Here is a 23,043-nt window from a genome sequence, read left to right on the forward strand (position 1 = left end):
TAGATAATATTAAAGTGGCATCACTTCCCAATTAAAAAAATACACCCCCCAGTTATGCAGCAGAAATGGTTGACTGTTTCTTGCCATGTCCTCCAGATGGCAGTGCACTGCTATAGAATTTCACAGAACATCAAATTACAATATTGAAATACATACCCTGGCGTTATATGGTTAAATCATGAGACACTCAGAAACATACTTCATTCTGCAAATTATTTATATGTCTAACAAAGTCCAGGGGTACTGTCAGTTACTCTGAATGGTACTCTTCATGATTATTGAGATTAAGATTATTTAGGAACAGCTACATTCCTACAACCATCAGGTTCTTGAACCGATCTGTCAACCCTAATCCTATCTCAGTAATGGAACACTATGGACTAACTCTTGTACTACGCAAGAGTTGTTTTTAATTGTGTTTCTGCATTAATGTCTGGTTCTGCAAAGCCTTTTTCTTCACAGTGATGTGTAATTTATTATGTGTGTTGTCCGATCGACATGCCAGTGCTGCTAATGCATGCAAGACTTTCATTGTACCTGTACTTTACTGTAATTATGCATATGACAGTGAACTCTATGTAATTCCACAAGACATAGCAGTTAAAGATTAAGAGTCAACAGATTATGCATTTTCCAAAACATTTTATTTCACTTTGTATAATACAGAATTAGACTCCAACTACAACGAATTTCAGTGTTTTTCTTAAATATTGATTTCAGCATATGTGGAAATTGAAAGTGAATTTAGAATGTATACACCCTGGATGATACCTCAGAAAGAAAATGAGAATACAGAGATTAAAACGTAATTATATCCATATTTTGGTACTTTACAGAAAACAATACACTCCTAGGACTGAGAGGCAGGAATTCAGCTTCTCTAATAACTTCCACTGTTTGATTACATCAAACTTGACCTGCATCATATCTCTATCCACTCAATGTGGTTAAATAAACCTTAATATCTGTAATTATCAAGAATATTTTTATCAAAAGCAATTCTGAATATTTGTTCTGGTGTTTTGTGTTAACTATTTTTTGACTTTCTAAATAAATAACTTCTATCATTGGCTTAATTCACAAATAAATGAATATTTATAACAAAAGAACTTAATTAGTTATAGAGAAACATTTCCTATATGTGTGTGTTTTTTTACTTTCTTGAATGCAGTGTCTCTAACAAGGCAATAAAGGGCAATTTAAATACAGAAATGTTGTGGATTGGATCTTGATTAAAAGGGCACTTACTAGGGACCACTAGCAATTTCCATTGCCCTGGTGTCAATAAAATTTATATTACACCAGATTTCTGTGACATTATATGCCATTCCCTTGACAACAGCAAAACTTTCATTCACTCTATCTCCCAGAGTTGTAATTGAAGCAAAGAAAACCTCTGCAACTAAACCTTACTTAATTCTCCATTATTCCTCTGTTCTGTGCTGTGGAGAAGTTCTTGGCTTCCACTGGCACTCTCAAAGCATCACTGAATATTACAGCATATTTACCTCATCCTACCCATGCCAGCTTTATCACAGAGATATCTAATTTATCCTGCTCTTTCCTCCTAACCCTGCTAACCCTTTAAAGTATTTATCAAATTCTCCTTTGCATGTTATTAACACTGCCATCAAGGTTAAGCAGAATATTCCAGATTTTATCAGTAACTACAAACTTTATTAATGTTTCCCCTCCTCTGGTCCTTCCAGCTTACACCTCAGTCCTCAGGTTACCAACACCTCTGCCAAAGTAAGTAGTATTTGCTTAATTATTCAATTAAATGCCTTCATGATCAAGAATATTTTTGTATCCAAGTTTAGAAACTCAGGATTATGGATGAAAGAAGGAGGAGGGACCATGGACATCATCTCATTTTACTTCATTTTCTTTCCCTGGATACTCAATTTCACTATTACATGTGCTGGATATTTTTGAATAATTGTGTCCTGCAACAACAGGCATGCATGCTTCTTACCTTACTCTGATTTCTTGCAACCACCCAGTTCATGTTGCACCTCTGCATTTTGGAGGTCAAAAGAAAAGATTGCTTCCAAACCACTGATGCTGTTAGAATCTAGGTGGAGAGGAAGGCATAGGAGGTTGGCGGAAATTGATTAGCGATCTGCCTTCCTTGGATTTATATGTGGAATTCAGGACTATGTCTATACATGACCCAGTATCTCTCTGCCAATAGAACCCGAAAATTGTGTATACTTTGAATGGCAGAAGTGAAATGGCAATATATACAATTTACTTCTTAAAATCAGTACCATAGAACATTACAGCACAGAAACAGGCCTTTTGGCCCTTCTTGGCTATGCTGAACCATTTTTCTGCCTAGTCCCACTGACCTGTACCTGGACCATATCCCTCCATACACCTCTCATCCATGTACCTGTCCAAGTTTTTCTTAAATGTTAAAAGTGAACCTGCATTTACCACTTCATCTGGCAGCTCATTCCATACTCCCACCACTCTCTGAGTGAAGAAGCGCCCCCCAATGTTCCCTTTAAACTTTTCCCCCATTCACCCTTAAACCATGTTCTCTGGTTTTTTTCTCCCCTAGCCTCAGTGGAAAAAGCCGCTTACATTCACTCTATCTATACCCATCATAATTTTTTTATACCTCTATCAAGTCTCCCCTCATTCTTCTACACTCCAGGGAATAAAGTCCTAACCTATTCAACCTTTCTCTGTAACTCAGTTTCTCAAGTCCCGGCAACATCCTTGTAAACCTTCTCTGCACTCTTTCAACCTTATTAATATCCTTCCTGTAATTCGGTGACCAAAACTGCACACAATACTCCAAATTCGGCCTCACCAATGCCTTAGACAACCTCACCATAACATTCCAACTCTTATACTCAATACTTTGATTTATAAAGGCCAATGTACCAAAAGCTCTCTTTATGACCCTATCTACCTGCGATGCCACTTTTAGGGAATTTTGTATCTGTATTCCTAGATCCCTCTGTTCTACTGCACTCCTCAGTGCCCTACCATTTACCTTGTATGTTCTACCTTGGTTTTTCCTTCCAAAGTGCAATACCTCACCCTTGTCTGTATTAAACTCCATCTGCCATTTTTCAGCCCATTTTTCCAGCTGGTCCAGATTCCTCTGCAAGCTTTGAAAACCTTCCTCACTGTCCACTACACCTCCAATCTTTGTAGCATCAGCAAATTTGCTGATCCAATTTACCACATTATCATCCAGATCATTGATATAGATGACAAATAACAATGGACCCAGCACTGATCTCTGTGGCACACCACTAGTCACAGGCCTCCACTCAGAGAAGCAATCATCCACTACCACTCTCTGGCTTCTCCCATTGAGCCAATGTCTAATCCAATTTACTACCTCACCATGTACACCTAGTGACTGAATCTTCCTAACTAACCTCCCATGCGGGACCTTGTCAAAGGCCTTACTGAAGTCTATGTATACAACATCCACTGTCTTCCCTTCATCCACTTTCCTTGTAACCTCCTCGAAAAATTCTAATAGATTTGTTAAACATGACTTACCATGCACAAAGCCGTGTTGACTCTCCCCAATAAGTCCCTGTCTATCTAAATACTTGTAGATCCTATCTCTTAGTACTCCTTCCAATAATTTACCTACTACCAATGTCAAACTTACCGGCCTATAATTTCCTGGATTACTTTTAGACCCTTTTTTAAACAATGGAACAACATGAGCTATCCTCCAATCCTCTGGCACCTCACCCGTAGATACCGACATTTTAAATATATCTGCCAGGGCCCCTGCAATTTCAACACTAGTCTCCTTCAAGGTCCGAGGGAATACCCTGTCAGGTCCTGGGGATTTATCTACTCTGATTTGCCTCAAGATAGCAAGCACCTCCTCCTCTTCAATCTCTATAGGTTCCATGACTTTGCTACTTGTTTGCCTTATTTCCATTGACTCCATGCCAGTTTCCTTAATAGTATGGAAATTATCAATTTATATTGGAGTTAACTCGTTAACACCTTTAATTATGGCACCTCAGTTTATAGTGTGCATTGGAATATTTCCATCAAATAATCTACACCTCACCACTTCCGCTTCCCTGCTTTCATATGGAAGAACTTTTCACAGCAACAGAATACCACCATCACTGTTAAAATTATTCAAAATCTGAAGAGTAAGCCCTGTTTCAGTTTCTCTTTACTTCCAGCATCTTCAGTTATACTTTCCCTAAAGGAAGATCACCTACCTGTGTTTACCTTCATTTTCCAATTATAAGATATAGGAGCAGAATTAGGCCATTCAGCTCATCGAGATTGCTCAACCATTCTTAATTGTATGTCCATCTGCCAACTCGACATCATCTAAAAAAAGACAGATTGGTAAATGCTGGGATGTTTCACATCAATTTCCTTGAAACTGTATACTTATTATAGAGGTCAATATTCTCAGGCTGTTATCTACCTTTTGCTGCATTTTCTGGTTAATGCAATATAACCCAATAATCTCTCTCTCAATGCCCGTCATTAGGATTAATTAACATAGATGGACCTATTTTTAGAGATCTCTGACAACACTGTGCAACTTACAGTATATCTGTTTTTAGAACTAGTTTTGATTGCTTAAATGGAATTATTTTTAATCCCACCCCCAAGCTGGCTTAGTTTGACAACTCTTTTTGCCCACAAGGATTTCACATCAGTTCTTAGTAGGAAGGGGTGGGTAATATTTATTGTGATTTACAAGATATTATGATATATAATAACTGGAAGGATTAGTAGACCTTTTCATGTCATTTTTCATATAACATAGAAACACAGAAAATAGGTGCAGTAGTAGGCCATTCAGCCCTTCGAGCCTGCACCGCCATTCAGTATGATCATGGCTGATCATCCAACTCAGAACCCTGTACTTGCTTTCTCTCCATACCCCCTGATCCCTTTAGCCACAAGGGCCATATCTAACTCCCTCTTAAATATAGCCAATGAACTGGCCTCAACTGGGTACCTTCCAGTAAAACTGAGGTTAAAGAAACGGTAACATATAATAATAATAATAAGAAGAACTTTATTGATCCTGAATGGGAAATTCTTTCATTACAGCAGCAACATTTAAAAACATATTTAGCAGTGTGCAGACTTAACTAATAATAAAGTACAGAATAATAATACACAATAATAATGTACCAATATGTGATAATAATGTACAAAAAATTAAGCAGACTATTGTACTATGATGTGCTCTCCTGTTGCAGAGATGAAATGTGAGAAAAACAATGAAAATATGAGAAAAGCAAATGTATTTTTTATACTGAGAATATTCTTTGCTCTTTCAACACTTTCCTTTATATACTCATTCAAAAGCTACTAGAGATTCAGATTCCATTGTTGTTTCTTGTCCTAAATTCTTGCAGATTAGAAATTTTCTCCTAATATTTCCCTTCACTCTTTGACAATGATCTTAAATATTCAGAATTAATTTTTTCAAACTTACTGAAGTTTTATACTTAATAACTATTAAGAACCCTTAACTTTATGATAATAACTAACACTATTTACTAGCTTCCATTTCTGTGAGCTTCAATGTCATCAACAGTTTCTGAAAGTGGGTGCTTAAATTTGAACACAATCTAACAGCAAGGACAAACGTTTTGTCTAGGGTACGTATTATCTCTTATTTTTGGATTTGGCCTGTGGCAGAATTTTTCAGTCCTGTAGCTAAAGATCTGGGGAACTGAATACTGTTTCTTGCTGCTGTTCACCATTCAATCCATCTTCTAGTCACATTTCTGTATTGTAAATGCAACACTTCATATTTCTATGTATTTTGCATAACATTTATCCTTCCACAGTAAATGGGGTAATAACAACTTCAAATTTTGATAATGCTTCATACGGATCTATGTCAGTAATAAAGTACGAAGAAATCTAAAACCTGACATTTGTTGGCACCACACACCTACAACTGGCAAATTAAGTAAGGAAAAACATCTAATTATTAATATCTTTGTGTTATTTAGCTACATACTGTCCATGCTGCAATATTTCCTATACTTAATTATCAATAAACATGTAATATTTTATCAAACGTGTTTGGAAAATACACAACTCAACATTTCTTACTTAAATACACCACAGTATTCCTTTAAAGCTTTCAGGAATAACAAACAAGATAAAATTTACAGATGCCAGAAATCAAATATAGACAAAATGCTGAAGGAACTCAGTAGGCCAGGCAGCATCAATGGAAAAGAGTAAACAGTCGACATTTCGGGCTGAGACCCTTCATCAGGATCTGAAACGTCGACTGTTTATCTTTTCCATAGATGCTGCCTAGCCTGCTGAGTTCCTCCAGCATTTTGTGTGTATTACTTTCCTTTCAGTTCATGAGAATGTTCCTGGCAATGACAGGGTTAATATATCAAGCGTGATGGCTCCGGGCTTGTACTTGCTGGAGTTTAGAAGTACGAGGGCCGGTGGGGAGGTTTTGTGGGGGAGCCTAGGACCAAAGGGCACAGCCTCAAATACAAGAATGTCCCTTTGAAACAGAGATGAGGAGGAATTTCCTTAACCAGAGCAGGGGCATATCTACGGAAAATAGCACTTATGGCAAGCACTGAAATTGCGCCCGTTCAAACATCTGACACCCATCTTTTAGATAATTTTACCATAATATCAGCTCAAAAACACAAGTCAAGCTCATTAATCTTTTCATTGACAAATTATGGCACTACATGAAAATTTTAACTGCACCTTCCTTGCTTTCACTGATGCAAATTGGTCTATGATGTGATCAAAGTCAGTTTTTTCAGTTTCTTCTCTTTCTACACTCAGCAGAGCAAGATCACAGAGTCTGCCTTGACCCACACAGGCTCTCAAATACGAAAGTATTAGTTTTAACTTGCTGAATGATCTCTCACAGCTGGCAATGAAAACTGCGATGGTTAGCATTAACTGAATAGCAATGCAAAGATTGGGGAAGATGCTCTCATCTCCATACTGAACAATAAATTCAAGAAGCTCTTCAGGTCCTGATATGTTCATGTTGACCCGCCTTCATAGCAACATTCTGCAATCCAAAATTTCTTCATATAGCTGCAAACAAGCGAACCTTTCGTCCATTTCTCTGTGAAGACGGTCAAGTGTTCCTTTCATGACTCTTTCCATTTCCTCCTTAGCTATTAATCTCGAGTTCTCATCAGCCATTCGTTTCTTTCATCTCTGACGTCTTTCAACTTCAATATTCCATTCTTGACAGAGACTGACTCCTCCTTCGAGTGACTCACTGACCAACACTTCTCCTTCATCATAAAAATGATCTCGGAGGGCTTTCAAATCCAGGGCAGCATCGTGGAAGTTCATGCTAAGATCCTGCAGCCTCTTTTGAATACAGTCGGCCTTCCTAATCCGCGAGTTCTGAATCTGCAAATTCAATCAACTGCGAATTGAGAAAACCCGGAAGTACTCTTCCAGCACTTGTTGTTTGAGCATGTACAGACTTTTTTTCTTGTCATTATTCCCTAAACAATGCAGTATAACAACTATTTTACATAGCATTTACATTGTATTAAGTATTATAAGTAATCAAGAGTTGATTTAAAGTATACAGGAGGATGTCCGTGGGTTATCGTGGATCAGGATTGAAAAAATCGGAAGTTCTCTTGCTAAGTAAGTTGGAATAGGTACATCCGCTGTTATTTAGCGTCAGTTAGTCAAACGTTTGTCTTAGTATATAGTATATATTTTACCTTTCTATGCATATAAAACACTTAAGAACATATGTTTCAGCGCCGGGTTCGGGAGCCAGTGACAAACTGCTTTCGAGTGCGCTCTCCATCCGTGCCAGGTTGATGTGGAGGATCAAAACTCAAAACCCCAAAACCCAATAATTAAATCACTGCATTGCTTAATAATAATTGTAGCTTTCATCGGGGCAGGGCTTTTCTCACTTTATCCTTTAAAATTGTTCCGATCGTTGACCAACGTAGCTTAACACTTTTACAATGACCCATGGTGTTTCACCTTTTTCCAATCGCTTTATTATTTCCACTTTATTTTCAATCGTGATCGTGATTATTTTCGTGAACAGAAACACTGCAGATTCAGAGCTCCGCTGCCGGGTCCTAATGTCCACCGCACTGAGACAGGTTAAATAAGGTCTGGGGTTCCACTGGGTCCTAAGGTCCACTACATTGAGACAGATTGAATAAGGGACTTGAGCATCCACATTTTTTGGTATCTGCGAGGGTCCCGGCACTAATCCCTCGCGGATAAGGAGGGCTGACTGTATGGTCAATGCGAATGAGTACCGTAGATTCCGGACTACAGAGCGCACCTGATTAAAAGCCGCAGGTGTCCCACGTTGTAATATGAGATATTTACACAGAAAGATATTACACGTGAGGATTTTTTAACTTTTAATTAAATCCGTATGGTAACATAAACAAATACATATTGCAAATGCTTTTTTTCGAACCGTGCCTGTAACACGGTTACTTTTAAATATACATACGTATCGGTAACACACAAATTACGTTGCGTATACTTTTTTTACTGAACAGTGCACGAACAACATTCCAATATCTCCTAACGACTGGTAAAAAAATATATACTGCAGCCTACCAGGAAAAGTTACTGATCGCCTTTAACTTAAAAGTAGCGTTTTCGCTCGGGTCTAATGCGCTCGCCCCCTCCTTTCCGTTTATCGCAAACCGGTATTTTCCCCACAAGACGCGGCGAAACCGGATATGATGTCATAGCATTCCGGGATGTAGTACAGAAAACAAATATACTTAAAACACTTCTAACTTTAACTAGAAAATACTAACAAATGAATTACTAAGCGAAAATATTATAAACTAAATAACTGCCATAAAGGCAGCACAATGCTTTTCTTCGAGTGTTTTCCATGTTGATGAGGGTGAGTACAAATGACTGATTTACAATAATTTAATTGTGAAAGTGCGCTTGATTTATCGTACAATTTCATTGGACCTCTGTGAACTACTCATCAATTTTATTGGTCTACTGTTACGAGGCAAAATGTTTTTGGCGGCATGAAAAAAAACCATGCATTAGCCGCACCGTAGTAAAGGCTGCAGTGTTCAAAGCTGTTCAAAGCGTGGGAAAAAAGTAGCAGCTTATAATCTGGAATCTACGGTAGTTTGTTCCAAAATCCTAGCAAAATCAGAAAATCGTAACTCAACATGCGGTTGTACAGCTGCCTTGTGTCACTTCTTGTTTCACTGGTCTCGTTTTCATTGTCTATCATGTTCTGAAGAACTTGAAATATCTCCCCAAGGTACTTGTTGATGGGCTTCCCTGCTTCTGTCCTTGTACTCCACCTGGTTTCAGACTCCGACTTAACAACCACAGGCACGGCGTTCTTAAGTTTTTCCCAGCACTGTGTTGAACAAAAGGAAAACACGCAGAGAACTTTGATGGTTCCAAAAAACGTGACCATCATTGTATCCTGCTTGGCTGCATGTATACCCACCAAACTGAGTGAGTGATTGTCACAATTCACAAACACTGCCAGGTTGTTTTTCTCACTTATTCTTTGACAACTACCACTTCTGTGTCCGGCCATCACAGCAGCATTGTCATAGCACTGTGACTGACAATCTTGTAGATCCGTTTCATCCTTCTCTAGCTGTTTCAAGATGTCTTCAACCAAGTTCTCAGCATCCTTCTGGCTTATCTGGATAAAACCAAGGAAGGACTCTCTAACACGGACTGTTTTACTCTCAAGATCAACTTCCACATACCTCACTACTTCTGACATCTGCTCACGGTGTGCCTGATCAGGAGTCGAGTCGAACATGAGACCACAGTACTTGGCTTTACAAATGCTTCTCAGTAAACTCTGGCGAATAGTGGATGCCATCATGTGGATGAATTTGTTCTGACACCTGGTGAAAGGTAAGTCGTGGATCCAGGATGACTTTCCAAATGAGTGAGGTGTTCTTTTATGACAAGGTCAAGGATGACAAGTAGTTTCAGTAAGCCAAGGAAATTTCCCACATTGGATTCATCGTCGAGCTGAAGTGACTGTGTCCTCGCAAAGCCAGGTTCTGAGTCGCAAGGAATTTTATGCAGCGAAGGATTCTCATTAAGATATCACGCCACTTCTGCTTTTCCTTCTCAATCTGTGACTGAAATACCGTGTCAATAACTCCTGGTTCCAGCTAAATTTCTTTCCACTGTGTGAAGCATTCAGATCAGATTCAGATTCAGTTTATTGTCATTTAGAAACAGCAAATGCAATGCAGTTAAAAAATGAGACAACGTTCCTCCAGAATGATATCACAAAAGCATATGACAAAACAAACTACACTAGAAAATCCACATAACGTTTGGCAATCCCCAATCCAGAGTCCGGAGAGGCTGCTGCGTATTAATATTGCGCTACCGTCTTAGCGTGTTCCCTGGAAAGGAGCTCCAAATCCACCAAAGACCAAAAACTAAAGCTACAAGACCTGCACAAAACCAAATACTTACAACATATAGTTACAACAGTGCAAACAATAGCATAATTGATTAAAAAAAAGCAGACTAAGGGCACAGTAAAAAGTCCAAAGATGTTAAAGGACTATAAGTTCAAAAGAAATCACCACACAGTTTCCACAAGTCCCCAGGGTCCTGACAGACTCGCCATCCCACGCCGGCGGCAGAAGGGAATACCCCCGCTATGGACTTCCACGGCGCCGCCTGACTCAGCCTTGCAGACGCAGCACACAACGAAAGCTCCGTCGAACCCAACCTCGCAGACGCAGCACACACCGAAAACGACCTGACTGCAGCGGACTCCGAGTCCGTCAAACCTCCGAGCCGACGACCATCCCCTCCGGCACAGCTTCTCCGAGCACCATCTTCTGCCGAGCGTATTAAGACGGCCCCACCAACGGCCATCGGCAATGCGACCCCGAGGACTGGGGGCCTGTTCTTCCCAGCAGAGTCCCGGACCTCACAGCAGCAGCAGCAACGAAGAAGGTCTTCCTAGAGATTTCCCGATGTTCCTCCGTGCTCCCACGTCCATTTTGAATCAATTATGATTGCGCACGGCACCCCGCTTCACAAATAACAGATAATCAACTCCAGAGTGGCCACTGCAAGCAGCGTCGTGCCGCCATCTTGGAATTCCCGATGATTCTTGGCATTTTCACGAACACTAATCCTTTCAGGTACTTTCCACTGGTTGAATCCACTTTCCTGCTCCAATGAGGATTGATAGTTTGACCAGAAATAGATTAGACGATAGAAAATGCAGACTTTTTAGAAGGGGAATAGACCAGCCATGAGCGAGTCACTTCCTCACCACAACCATTTCCCAATTTCCTCTTGAACCAAAATTTGTTCATTGAGCAGTTATCTGTTGGTAGGAAAGGCCCCTCACTGTTCCAGAAATACTTCGAACCCAGCTTTATTATTTCTGTTCTCAACATGTCAGGCAGAATTGCTTTTCCAGTATCCCTATCGAACTTCAGGAGTCCAATGTCGTGCTGTTCAATCACTTCTGGTATGACAGTTCAAGGCTCTTTGACACCATCCAGTTCACTAGGTTCAGTGTCGTCAGGTTCAATCTCGTCAATAAACTCATCATCACCACCAGCACCGTCTTCCCCTCCTGTCATGTCCACGTTCTCCGTGGCTGCCTCACTCTTAATTCGTCATACTCAGATTTATCTGACTTGACTTCCTCCTCGGCTTGTGACGCATTTGTACTTGAAGCACCTTCAGATTCTAACAAACTTGTAGCAGGTGCAGGCGACTCCATGGAACGTGTCGAACTACTTGTTCCGGGCTTTTCAAAGAAGGGCATAAAAAACTTGCTCGACTTCTTGGCTTCCTCTGCCTCCAACTTTTGTCTCTTCTGTCCTTCAGCTCCATTCTCCTTCTTCGTGAAGAAACGCTTCATGGTCTTCTTACACAATGCTCTGAAATATGGCCATCCCAGTGCTTCTCACCCATGATAATCAAAGACAGATCATACAACTGAAGAAAATTCTTCTTCACTATCCGAGGATAGCTTGACTGACTTTAATAGAAATTGCTCAGTGGTGCCCCCCTTCAAGTGGCACCCAGGGCACGTGCTATACCTTAGATACGCCGCTGAACCAGAGGGTGGTGAATCTGTTGAACTTATTATCACCGACAGTTGTGGAGATCAGGTCAGTGGGTGTATTTAAAGTGGAGGTTGACAGATTCTTGATTAGTATGAGCATCAAAGGTTATGGGGAGAAGGCAGGAGAATGGAGTTGAGGGGTATAATAAATTAGCCATGATGGAATGGTGGAGCAAACTCAATGGGCCAAATGGCCTAATTCTGCTCCTATGTCTTATCACCTTAAATTAACTCTGTATTAATTCCCATTTTTCCAAGCAAGCACAAATTTTCAACCTTTACTTATTGTTTTAGGACTTAACATTACACAAGAATACTACTTTTTCATTTGGAATTAGTCAAATGGTGAGGTTTACAAAAGATTGATTTCAATTTTAGTGGTTGTGTGGCTATTTAAATGACTTTCACAGCATCACCATAGTCTAGTTTGAAGATTTGCCACAATTCCTTTTAATACATGTACTTCTCAAGAGAACCTCTTGATATATTGAGCACATTTGTACATTCCAAGTGTGTGGAACCATAGAGAAACTTGTAATTTAGACAACTTAGAAAACAGCGAATCTTTATGAAATTTCCGGATTAAAATATTAAACATCTTGTTTGCAAGACTTTTTCATCCACATTCAAACTTGCAGGAATGAAAGCTCAGTAATAGAGATTGCATGGAACATTTAAAAATTAACCAGGAGTGAGTGATTAAGAATAGCAAATAAATCTAAAAATGTTATAAAAATACCAATATTTAGGGTATACACAGCAGGACAGTCAGTGTCTGTGGAGAAAAGATAGGTAATTTGCAGGCACAGACTCTCAGAATTGAAAAACTTTAGATCATAATTTATAGTAAATGCAACTTGTCCACCCTCCAAAATCCAGGGTATCTTTGACTCCTGTGCCTATGCACAGAAATACTGAAGTCAAAAACGTGCTGGAGGACAGATAAAAGAGCACTCTAAGTTTAGACTTACAAATGAGTTGAGTGGCTATTCTGGATTGTACTGAATTATGGGGCCAGAAGTCAGAAGCACTTTGTATGTAGTCCCTCAGCCATATACATGATTCATCTGAATCAGTTTGTTGATCCTCATTAAACAAGTATATTCAAGGCTGTGTTTCTTTAATTTTTATTTCACATTTCATCTATGTGTAACCCTTTCTCTGTGCTCGTATACAAATTTGGCTCTTTAGCTAGTTCTGCTAACAGTCATGTGATGCAGCTGTGAGAAGGCCCCCTTTCATAAACAATATAGTCTAGGGTTGGTATGAATTGGGGTTCAACCTGTTACATACCTCGTGGGTAGCTTGTGACAGTCACATGACCATGATGTAATTGAGTCTCTGCTGAGCATGATGTAATGGTCTTGAGATAGTGGAGTGATGCATTTTCTCGCCAGTGAGAGGTAACATGATGGCCTGTTTCAACAGGTATAAAAGGGGAAAACCTTGCTGTGACGCAGGTCAGTTCATCAGTTACTCCGTTATGCTGCGTATTCATCTCATGATGCAGTTTTGTTTTAAAGTGTGATTTTACTTTTGCCTGTCTCAAAGGTTATTGCCGGCAGTCTCGCCAAATGCTGTCTGTTTAGTCCAGTCGGAGAGTGAAGATTTATGGAAGTACAGAGACCCGAAGGATCGAGTAAAGTTGGTGTCGTCATTGGTAATACAGAATCGACCTTATTGAATCCTCATTTGGAAGAGATAGCAATCTGCATCTGAGATAGTCCCTGCTGTCAGAGCAGAAAGGGCTGGAACAGGGTTATTCACCAAGGAAAGATCAGTGCCTTTAAGCCGTTTTTATTTCCTTCATCGTAAATCCTTCTGGCAAGGCATATTTCAGCTGGGATCAGCAGTAACGTCACGTCGTCGAGGAATTCATTACTTCACGAAAGTCTCTCCTTACTGACTGTGTAAATCATTTGGACTTTTGCATTTATTGCTTTCTAAGAACTGTTTGAGTTGCCGTAGAGCAGTTAACTTCCAGTTAAGTTAGTCATTTGTTTACTTTTGGTTTTTTATTGAGCAGTGTTTAATAAATGTTTTACTTGTTTATATAAAAACCTGTCTCAATTCTATATTCATTGATGCTGTATCATAATAAACCAAACAGGAATATCATGATGTTCTGATTAAAGAAACTTGAATTTGAGTGAATGCTATGTAAATGCTCCCCATACAGAATTGTTGGTTGTCCAGAAATAACAGATCATACACCACATAAAATTATAAAGAAAGCATATTTACAAATTTCAGCTTTATCAAAGTTAATAGGAAAAAGAAAAATAAAAAGGCCCATTACAGTTAAACCTGTCCAAGGTGCACAAAACTGTTGGAGATCATACTGAAGTCGTCTTTTACTCACATGCTAGACCCACAGTCTGTGTGAAAGCACACACCACATTCCAAACTTCCCTTGAAGTCTAACTTGTACAAACTGGCTCTCCCTCAGGAGTACTGGCCTTTTCTCCTTGGAGCCATTCATCTGCATAAAGCACTTTGTGCAATGGGGACTCTTTCCAATGGCTTTCTGTGGCATCTTCACTACTGTCCTTCAGAAAACTCTTCCCCACAATCCTGATTGGCTGACTCACATTCCTAAGTTGAAGAGCAGGGGCTTCTTATCTTAGCCGAAACCAAAACAGCTTTTCCAGACAACTGCTGAAATGAACTACCTACAGCGTAGCAGCAGAAATCTTAAGCAGGGCATTACATATACTTTTGTACAGATGTTCACAAAGTTCACGTGGGCCCACTTCTGTACTGTGACTCTGACTAAATCTTAAAGTTGTATAATGTATTTATAGCAACACATCTAAATGTTGGTGGAACTCAGCAGGTCAGGCAGCATCTACGGAAATGTGTAAACAGTTAATGTCACAGGCCGAGACCCTTCTTCAGGATCACAAAATGCAAGCACTGTTATGAACTGGTGTGTGTAATATTAAGAAAATGCAAATATTCCAAGGAGACTGCAACTGATAAAATCAGAGATGCTACTGGTCAGTCTTGCCTACAAAATGAAGCACTGGCATTCTGGAGTGCTATTTGTAATGAGATGTTCATTCCTGAGTCAAGTTCAAGTTTATTGTCATCTGACTGTACATATACACAACCAAACGTTGCCCCAGAAAATGATGAACCCACAATACATATATCACACACAACACATAATACAAAATATTAGCATAAATAAGTTAATAAAATATAATTCAAAATGCATGTGAAGTGTGCAGCACAGGTAAACTGCGAATAGTATAGTAAAAGGTAGACAGCTCGCTATCCTAGTGATGAGATCTCAGTAGTGACCTCATTAGTATTCCAGTTTTGATCAAGCTAACACAGAAAGACATTAATTGCCATCCTACTGGTAGGAATGGCAGGTTTTCTGATAACTTATAATGAGCAAAATGCAGCAGCGTTATTGCAAACTGGAAGGCAGATCAATCCCCATTTAAAATTTGTGGAAGGTTAATGGAAAATCAAAGCTTATTTTTTTCTGCTGAAACCACCTTGCAAACATTGGGGATAGAAGGAAAATTAGGATATTTTCTAATTTTTGGGAGTTACTGATTCAAACTCCTGCCTTCCCCCATCTCCTTTCCATAATCAGACACCTCAAAATCATCAAGAGAAGTAAGGGTATGAATGATAGTGTAGCTGGTGGCATGAGAACACTGGAGAAGGGAAGAGCTTTATAAACAGGTTGTCACATCAGTTCCATAGTCATTCTTCCATAGTTATAGCTCTGTCATTTCATTCAAGTACACAGGACTATATATAATTAAGGATTACAGACACAAACCTGCAACACAACAGTTCCGTGCTAAAAGCTGTTCCATCCATTGGATAAGAAACTGTAAATATAGCACAGGTATTAAACAGAAGAGATTCCACAGTTGCTGGAAATTCAGAGCAACATACACAGAGTGCTGGAGAAACTCAGCAGGTCAGGCAGCATCTATGGATATGAATACAAGTTGACATTTTGGACTGAGGCCCTTCATCAGGTAGGTGAAGGGTCTCGGCCTAAAACGTTGACTGCTTATTCCAGTACAGAAATGCATTTTTCAGAATAATAAAATATTGTATGAAATGAAAACTCAAACCTAATTATAGGAGTCTTCAATTGAGAAAGTAACCCATTTATCCAAATGAAGCAAAAATTGCCGACTTACATATTTATTCTGAATTTTTTTTAATCTTCAGAAATCTTTTTGAACTTTTACCAGCATTTCAAAAATCACACGAAATGAGTATTAATTGTTAGAATATTAAATTGTCACTAAATATGAAGGCAGAATTGCCATCCAGCCCTGACGATACACAAGGAATAAATTATCAGATTTAATCAGAGAGAAACATGGGAGATTACTTCATACAACCTTAAACATATACATTCAAACACATTAACAATAGTTAATTAAAGCTTATTTTCTGTCAAGTACATCTGGATAAAAATGCATATGAATTAGTTGAATGCATATAAATTGGAATAACTTCGTTATTATGATTATTCAGATGAATTAGAATACTCTGACGATTATGTCCTGAAGAAGGGTCTCAGCCCGAAACATTGACTGCTCATTTCACCGGATGCTGCCCGAACTGCTGAGTTCATCCAGCTTGTTTGTACGTCTTGATTTGACCACAGCATCTGCAGTATACTTTGTGTTTAGAATACTCTTTTGCTTCTTTCAAAACATCTCAAAAATTGTCCTAAAATATTGAAACAAATGGATAAAACAATGCAATTTTCAAAAATCATTCAGCCTTCTTCAACCAGTAGCCCAGGTTGAACCATGCAATCCACAATTTGCAGCGGGCCAGATCAGAGACATTCCAGTCTGATGCCAAAGAAACTTACAATAGGTCCAGATACCATTTCCAGAAAGCCATCACACAGGCAAAGTGACAATTCTGGACTAAACTTGAATCAATGAAGGATACTCGACAGATGTGGCAGGACTTCAATGCTATCATCTCTTATAAAGTTAAGTCAAGTGAAAACATGGCTTCACTTCCCATGAACTCAATGCCTTCTATGCTCGCTTTGACCATCAATGAGGAACTATCATGAAGTCTCACAGCCCATGATGATTTCAGTCTCTTAAGGCCGATATGCGAGCAGCCTTCAGAAGGGTGAACCCAAGAAAAGCATCTGGCCCAGGCGGGGAACCTGGTCAAGTACTAAAGACCTGTGCTAATCAACTTACGGAGTGTTAACCTGTCACTTTGGCAGTCTGAGCTTCCTACCTGCTTCAATGATTGTTGTCCAGTAGCACTTACAACCACAGTGATAAAGTATTTTGAGAGGTTGCTGATGAAACATATCAACTTCTGCCTGAAAAGCGACTTGGATCTGCTCCAATTACCTACCAGAGCAACAGGTCCACAGCAGATGCCATCTCATTGGGTCTTCAATCAACCTTGGAACATCTGGACAGCAAAGATGCATATATCAGGATTCTTTTACTGATTACAGCTTGGCAATTTCCCTCGGGATCAATAAAGTATGTCTGTCTGTCTGTCTCTCAAACAATAATATCATACCCTCAGAACCAATCAATAAGCTTCAAGACCTTGGCCTCAATATTTTCTTGTGCAATTGGATCCTTGATTTCCTTACTTGCAAATCCCAGTTAGTTCAGATTGGCAACATCTGCTCCACAGTCTCCATCATCACAGGTACACTGCAAGGCCTATTGACTTCAGGAGGAAACTACAAGCCTATGAGCCAGTCCTTATGACAGAATCCAAGGTGGAGAGGGTCAGACACTTTAAATTTCTTGATGTTATCATTTCTGAGGACCTGTCCTGAGCCCAGCACGTAAAGGCAATTACAAAGAAAGCACGACAGTGCCTCGACTTTCTTAGGAGTTTGTGTAGATTTGGCATGACATCTAAAAATCTGACAAACCCCTATAGATGTGCAGTGGAGAGAATATTGACTGGCTGCATCATAGCCTGATATGGAAACACCAATGCCCTTGAATGGAAAATCCTATGAGAAGTAGTGGATACTGCCATCATGGGTAAAGCCCATCCCATCATTGAGCAGGTCTACATGCAGCATCCACCAGAGACCCACCCACCACCCAGGTGATGTTCTCTTCTCACTGCTGCCATCAGGTAGAAGATACCGGAGCCTCAGAACTCACACCACCAGGTTCAGGAACATTTAACTCAACCATCAAACTTTTGAACTTCACTTGCCCCATCATTTAAATGTTCTCACAGCCTACAGAATCACTTTCAAGAACTCTTCATCCATGTTCTCAATAGTCATTGCTTACTTATTAATTATTATTATTTCTTTTTTAGTTTGCACAGTTTGTTGTCTTTTGCACTCTGGCTAATCACCCTAGTTGGTGCGGTGTTTCATTGATTCTACTGTGGTTATTACTCTGTGAAGGATTTATTGAGTATACCTGTAAGAAAACTAACCTCAGGGTTATATGCGATGACATTTATGTACGTTGATAATAAATTTACTTTGAACTTTATTTTAACTTGGAAAGGGAGAGCTAGATTAAAGGATACAGCTGTCCAGTTAATAAGCTAAAATGAAGTCTGAATTTCAAAGCAACTTAATGCTATGAATAGTATGGAGAGATAGCTTAGCGACTTTAAGAAAATTATGTGTTAAATATTTTTCCTCAGGGCACCACTAAAGCCTCCAATATTGACAAAAGAAACCACTGCTACTGCTGATCAAACTGGATAATTCCTGAAGGACATAGCTAGCAGATTGGCCCCTGACAGGTGGCAAAAGACCAACATGAAAAGGAAACTTACATGATCTCATCTATTCCTATACTTTGTTCCACAGGGATTTTCATACAGCAACTGCAACAATCCTTTGTAATTCAAATATTGGTGATGCTGGAAGTGTGAAATAGAACCAGAATAAAGAGAAAACACTGATCATTTGGGTGTTAATAGCACCAGTTTGGTATATGGTTCAGGCTACCATCTTTTAAAAATCTTTTGTCACATTAAAACACAGCTGGTACCCTCATTTTTATAAGTCCAACAAACTTAAATTAAAAGGCACTATCTAAAAAAACTTCAAAATTAACTACAGCAGCATTCCCAAACTTAGGCATTCCTGATGGGAATTACAGTTTTTTTTATTTCAATGTGGGGCTATAGCTATTTATCTTAATTGAAATAATTAACAAGAACTCCAAAAGTAAGATAAAATTGCTAAATGCATTTAAATAGAAAATAAAGTATTAAAATTACAACAGAGAATGGGCTCTAAGTTTACCAGTTCTTCTAGCTCTTATTAGTACAGAACACATATGGTAATATTTTTTAAAATTACCAATGTGAAATCTAATGCTACATTAAATGTTATGTAATTATTTAGTAATGCAGCTAATTTGAGATAAATGATATGGACTATTCTATCATTATTACAAGTAATTGATATTTAAGTGGTTAGATACAAAACATATCAAAAGAAAATATGTTTCAAAACACACAGCAAGTCAGGCAGTTTTAGTGGAAAGAGAAACAGTTAACCACTTAGGTCGAAGATTTTTCAGTTTTGATTATTTTAGATTAACAGCAAAATAGGTTTTGATTTTCACAAATAATGCATATGTTAGGGCTGTTGGCAATGGTACATCTTGAAGGAAATTATGCAATAAGAATAGCTTGGGAAACTGAACTAAAGATAACAAAACTAAATATTTTACTCTTTTGGAGAGATGGGAAAGAAGAAGACTCCATAGTCAAATAAATTAAACAAGAATAGTAAGGGATTAAAAACAGGAAAGGACTGGTCTAATGGGTATTTGGTTTAAAAGCTATTAATCAACAAAGGTACATTTTGTTTACCTATACTGTGGTGGATATCCTACTCATCCACATCCATTTAGTTCATGAGCAGATTAAGAAAGCATTAAGGATTATGGCTCTTGGTAAACAAAAGAATTGCCGAATTTGAAGCACTAAATTTTACAATCCATTAGCGTGGTTAAAAAAACAGGTTTCCAGCACTTGTAGTATTTTCCTTATCAGCAATGATCAATATCTAACTTTCCAGAGAACCCCAGTAAAGGCCATCGTAACTATTAAGAGAATGATTATTCTTAATGGATATTAAGAACCACCTAGCTATGCACCTGGTAATTGGATTTAAGCACCCATTTGCAGTTTAAATGCTTCAAAAGCATTAAAGACAAAAATATTATTTGGAATATCACTACAAAACTGCAAGGGGAACTTGGAGTAAATCTTATTTATATATACAAATTGAGCTGATGGGTGGAAAAGCAGAGGCAGATTCAATAATGTATTAGCTATGCTAGAAACTGAGAAATAGAATATTAATGGAATTATGCCAGAATTTAAGTTCATGGTATGGCTTTAGTAATCTAGACAATTCTAGAGAATGACTATCAGGAAAGCCGTGAAATTTTATGAAAGATATGATGGAGCATTACTTCAAAGTTCTAAGGATGTAGGCCACAAGAACAAGTTAGAAAAATCAGAACCAATTTCTTAGAAGTATAGATAAAGAGATTTCCATGACAATGATGATCTTACGTTATGTAAGAAAATTACTTTCTCCTCCTGGGAGGAGTGAATATCCATGAATCATACAGTTGAAACTATTCAGAGTTCAGAAGTTCAAAGTAAATTTATTATCAGAGTATATATATGTCACTATGAGATTAATTTTCTTTCAGGCATTCACAGTAAATACAAAGAATCAATGAAAATGCACACAACAAATAAGGACAAACAACCAATGTACAAAATACAACAAACTGTGCAAATATAGAAAAAAAGTTATAATAAGTAGACAAGCAATAAATATCGAGAACATGAGTTGCCAAGTCCTTAGAGTCTATAGGTTGTGGGAACAGTTCAGTGATGGGGAAACTGAAGTTATCTGCTTTGGTTCAAGAGCCTGATCGTTGAGGGGTTATAACGGTTCCTGAACCTGGTGGTGTGGGTCCAGAGATTCCAATACCCCCTTCCTGATAACAACAACAAGAAGTGAGCATTATCTGGATGGTGTGGTATCCTTGATGATGGATGCTGCTTCCCTGCAAAAGAACTTGTAAATGTACTGAAAGATGAAGAGGGCTCTACCTCTTGATGGATTGCAAAACAACTAAAGGGAAGATGAATTTTTCAATGAGAACTGTTGAGACTTGGAACTGAAAGGTAATAGAAGCTGATTCAATAAAGAATTAAAAATATTGTACAGATGTTTGAACATAAGGAGCTTATAAAATATGGGATAATGCTATATCAGTTTAAAAAGTCTGAGTTCAAATTAAGACCTTTGCTACATAGTTTTATAATACTTTTTGCAGAATAAATGCACTTACAGAAGATTATATAATGCTAGAATGGTGAAACACGGACTATTATAAGAACTCCCAGCATTGATAAACACTGTGCTCTTCCTCATAATAACCTTTTGGTGAAAAGTGTTGACACTGGACTATGATTAGGACATATGGACTTACAAGGAATAAATACAGCACAGAAGAGACACTTGCAAGGAAGAAGCTTGCACGATTCTTCTATACTATCAATGAAGGACAATCCTGAGCAACCTCCAAAGAAACATTAGAAAGCTCAAATACACTTGCACAGGTTGTCAAGTCTTTGCTTGATCACTCAGGTGAGCTGCATACATCCAGAATTGGAATTACGCAAATCACAAGGGAGTTGCACTTATTGCTAAGAGTAAAATGTTGTTTAAGAGTAAAGATGTAGTAGCAGTACACATATATTACCCATTACCATACAGATTGCAGATTGTTCTAACATTATATTGTTTTTTTTAGTATTACAATGGTTGTAATGTCACTTACTTCTAAATAATTTTCAAGAAGAGTTCTTAATTGTGTTGCCTTAGCTATTTTCACTCTATTTGGAGGTGTTCAGAACTAAGTACAGATAACAGGTAAAGATTATACCTGTTAGCTACATAACCTGTTACACCTGGGTGAACTACCTACATTGTACATTATGCTCATACTACAGATCTAATGGTTGAACATTTCATTTGTTCTATAGAATAAATGGAGAACTACAAGTCTTTCTGAGGAAAAGGATTTAAACAGGAGACTATTGCTGAGCCTTCTCCAAAAGACTTAGGTTGTTGAACACAAAGCAGGATACCCTGTAAATCCAAAATGGCATATTGTCTTAAAAAGGGTAACTCTTAAAATACCAATTCTTAAAGTTAATAACACAGAAAAGTTGTTGGCAAATCAAAGAGTATAAAAAAAAAGAAAACACCAGCACACTTTGGCTTCCCTGCACTTCAGGTTCAAGCTGTTCATGGAACAAAAATAAAAAAAGGTTTGATACAATATTCTAATTACCACGGGAACCTATGACATTCAGACAAACAGAAAGACTGTTTATGGCTCTTCAGAACCTCTGGAGCCTTGCACTAAATGCCCATATTGAACAAATTCCTCTCCAAGCAGAAATTACCTTGAATTGCTTTATCCATAAAACCTATTTATCATGTTGGGGCAATGAGAACAGAACTTACAATGAAGGAGGTGGCTAACTTTTTAAAGAACTGCATTCTATGCAGTTGGAGTGGCTCTGATACAATCAAGTGCAAATTTCACAAATTCGTATGGCAATGGAGTTGGACGTTAGTCCTGTCCAGTCCAGGCCTCATGCAAAACATTCTCATTCTTGCATCTAATTCCAGATCACCCATTCTCTGTCGTAATCCAACAAGCTTTCCTACACTCCTGGTATCCATCTAGCAATTCAGATTCTAGATTACAGGCATTAGAGAGGAGCTGTTGAGAAATGATTGGAAAAGAATAATGGCAGAGCAGAAATGGTTGGAATTTCCAGAAGCAATTCCGAAGGCAGAGGAGATACACACACACACACACACACACATTCTAAAGACAAGATGACAACTGTGGCTAACAAGGGAAGTCAAGGCC

At 38.5% G+C, this 23,043-nt stretch overlaps 1 protein-coding gene across 1 annotated transcript in view; it reads right to left on the reverse strand.

The window, feature by feature from the left end:
- Positions 1–622: 622 nt before the first annotated feature.
- Positions 623–23,043, reverse strand: part of ylpm1 (YLP motif containing 1) — a 171,370-nt gene continuing 148,949 nt past the window's right edge. Inside the window, exons 20-21 of the transcript XR_012098162.1 lie at positions 4,221–4,335; positions 623–2,074 (exon numbers count right to left, since the gene is read on the reverse strand). The gene's annotated coding sequence lies outside the window, so the exon portion shown is untranslated. The remainder of the gene's footprint in view (positions 2,075–4,220; positions 4,336–23,043) is intronic.

The sequence above is a fragment of the Hemitrygon akajei genome, chromosome 3 (genome assembly GCF_048418815.1).
Source record: "Hemitrygon akajei chromosome 3, sHemAka1.3, whole genome shotgun sequence".
Lineage (NCBI taxonomy): Eukaryota > Metazoa > Chordata > Chondrichthyes > Myliobatiformes > Dasyatidae > Hemitrygon > Hemitrygon akajei.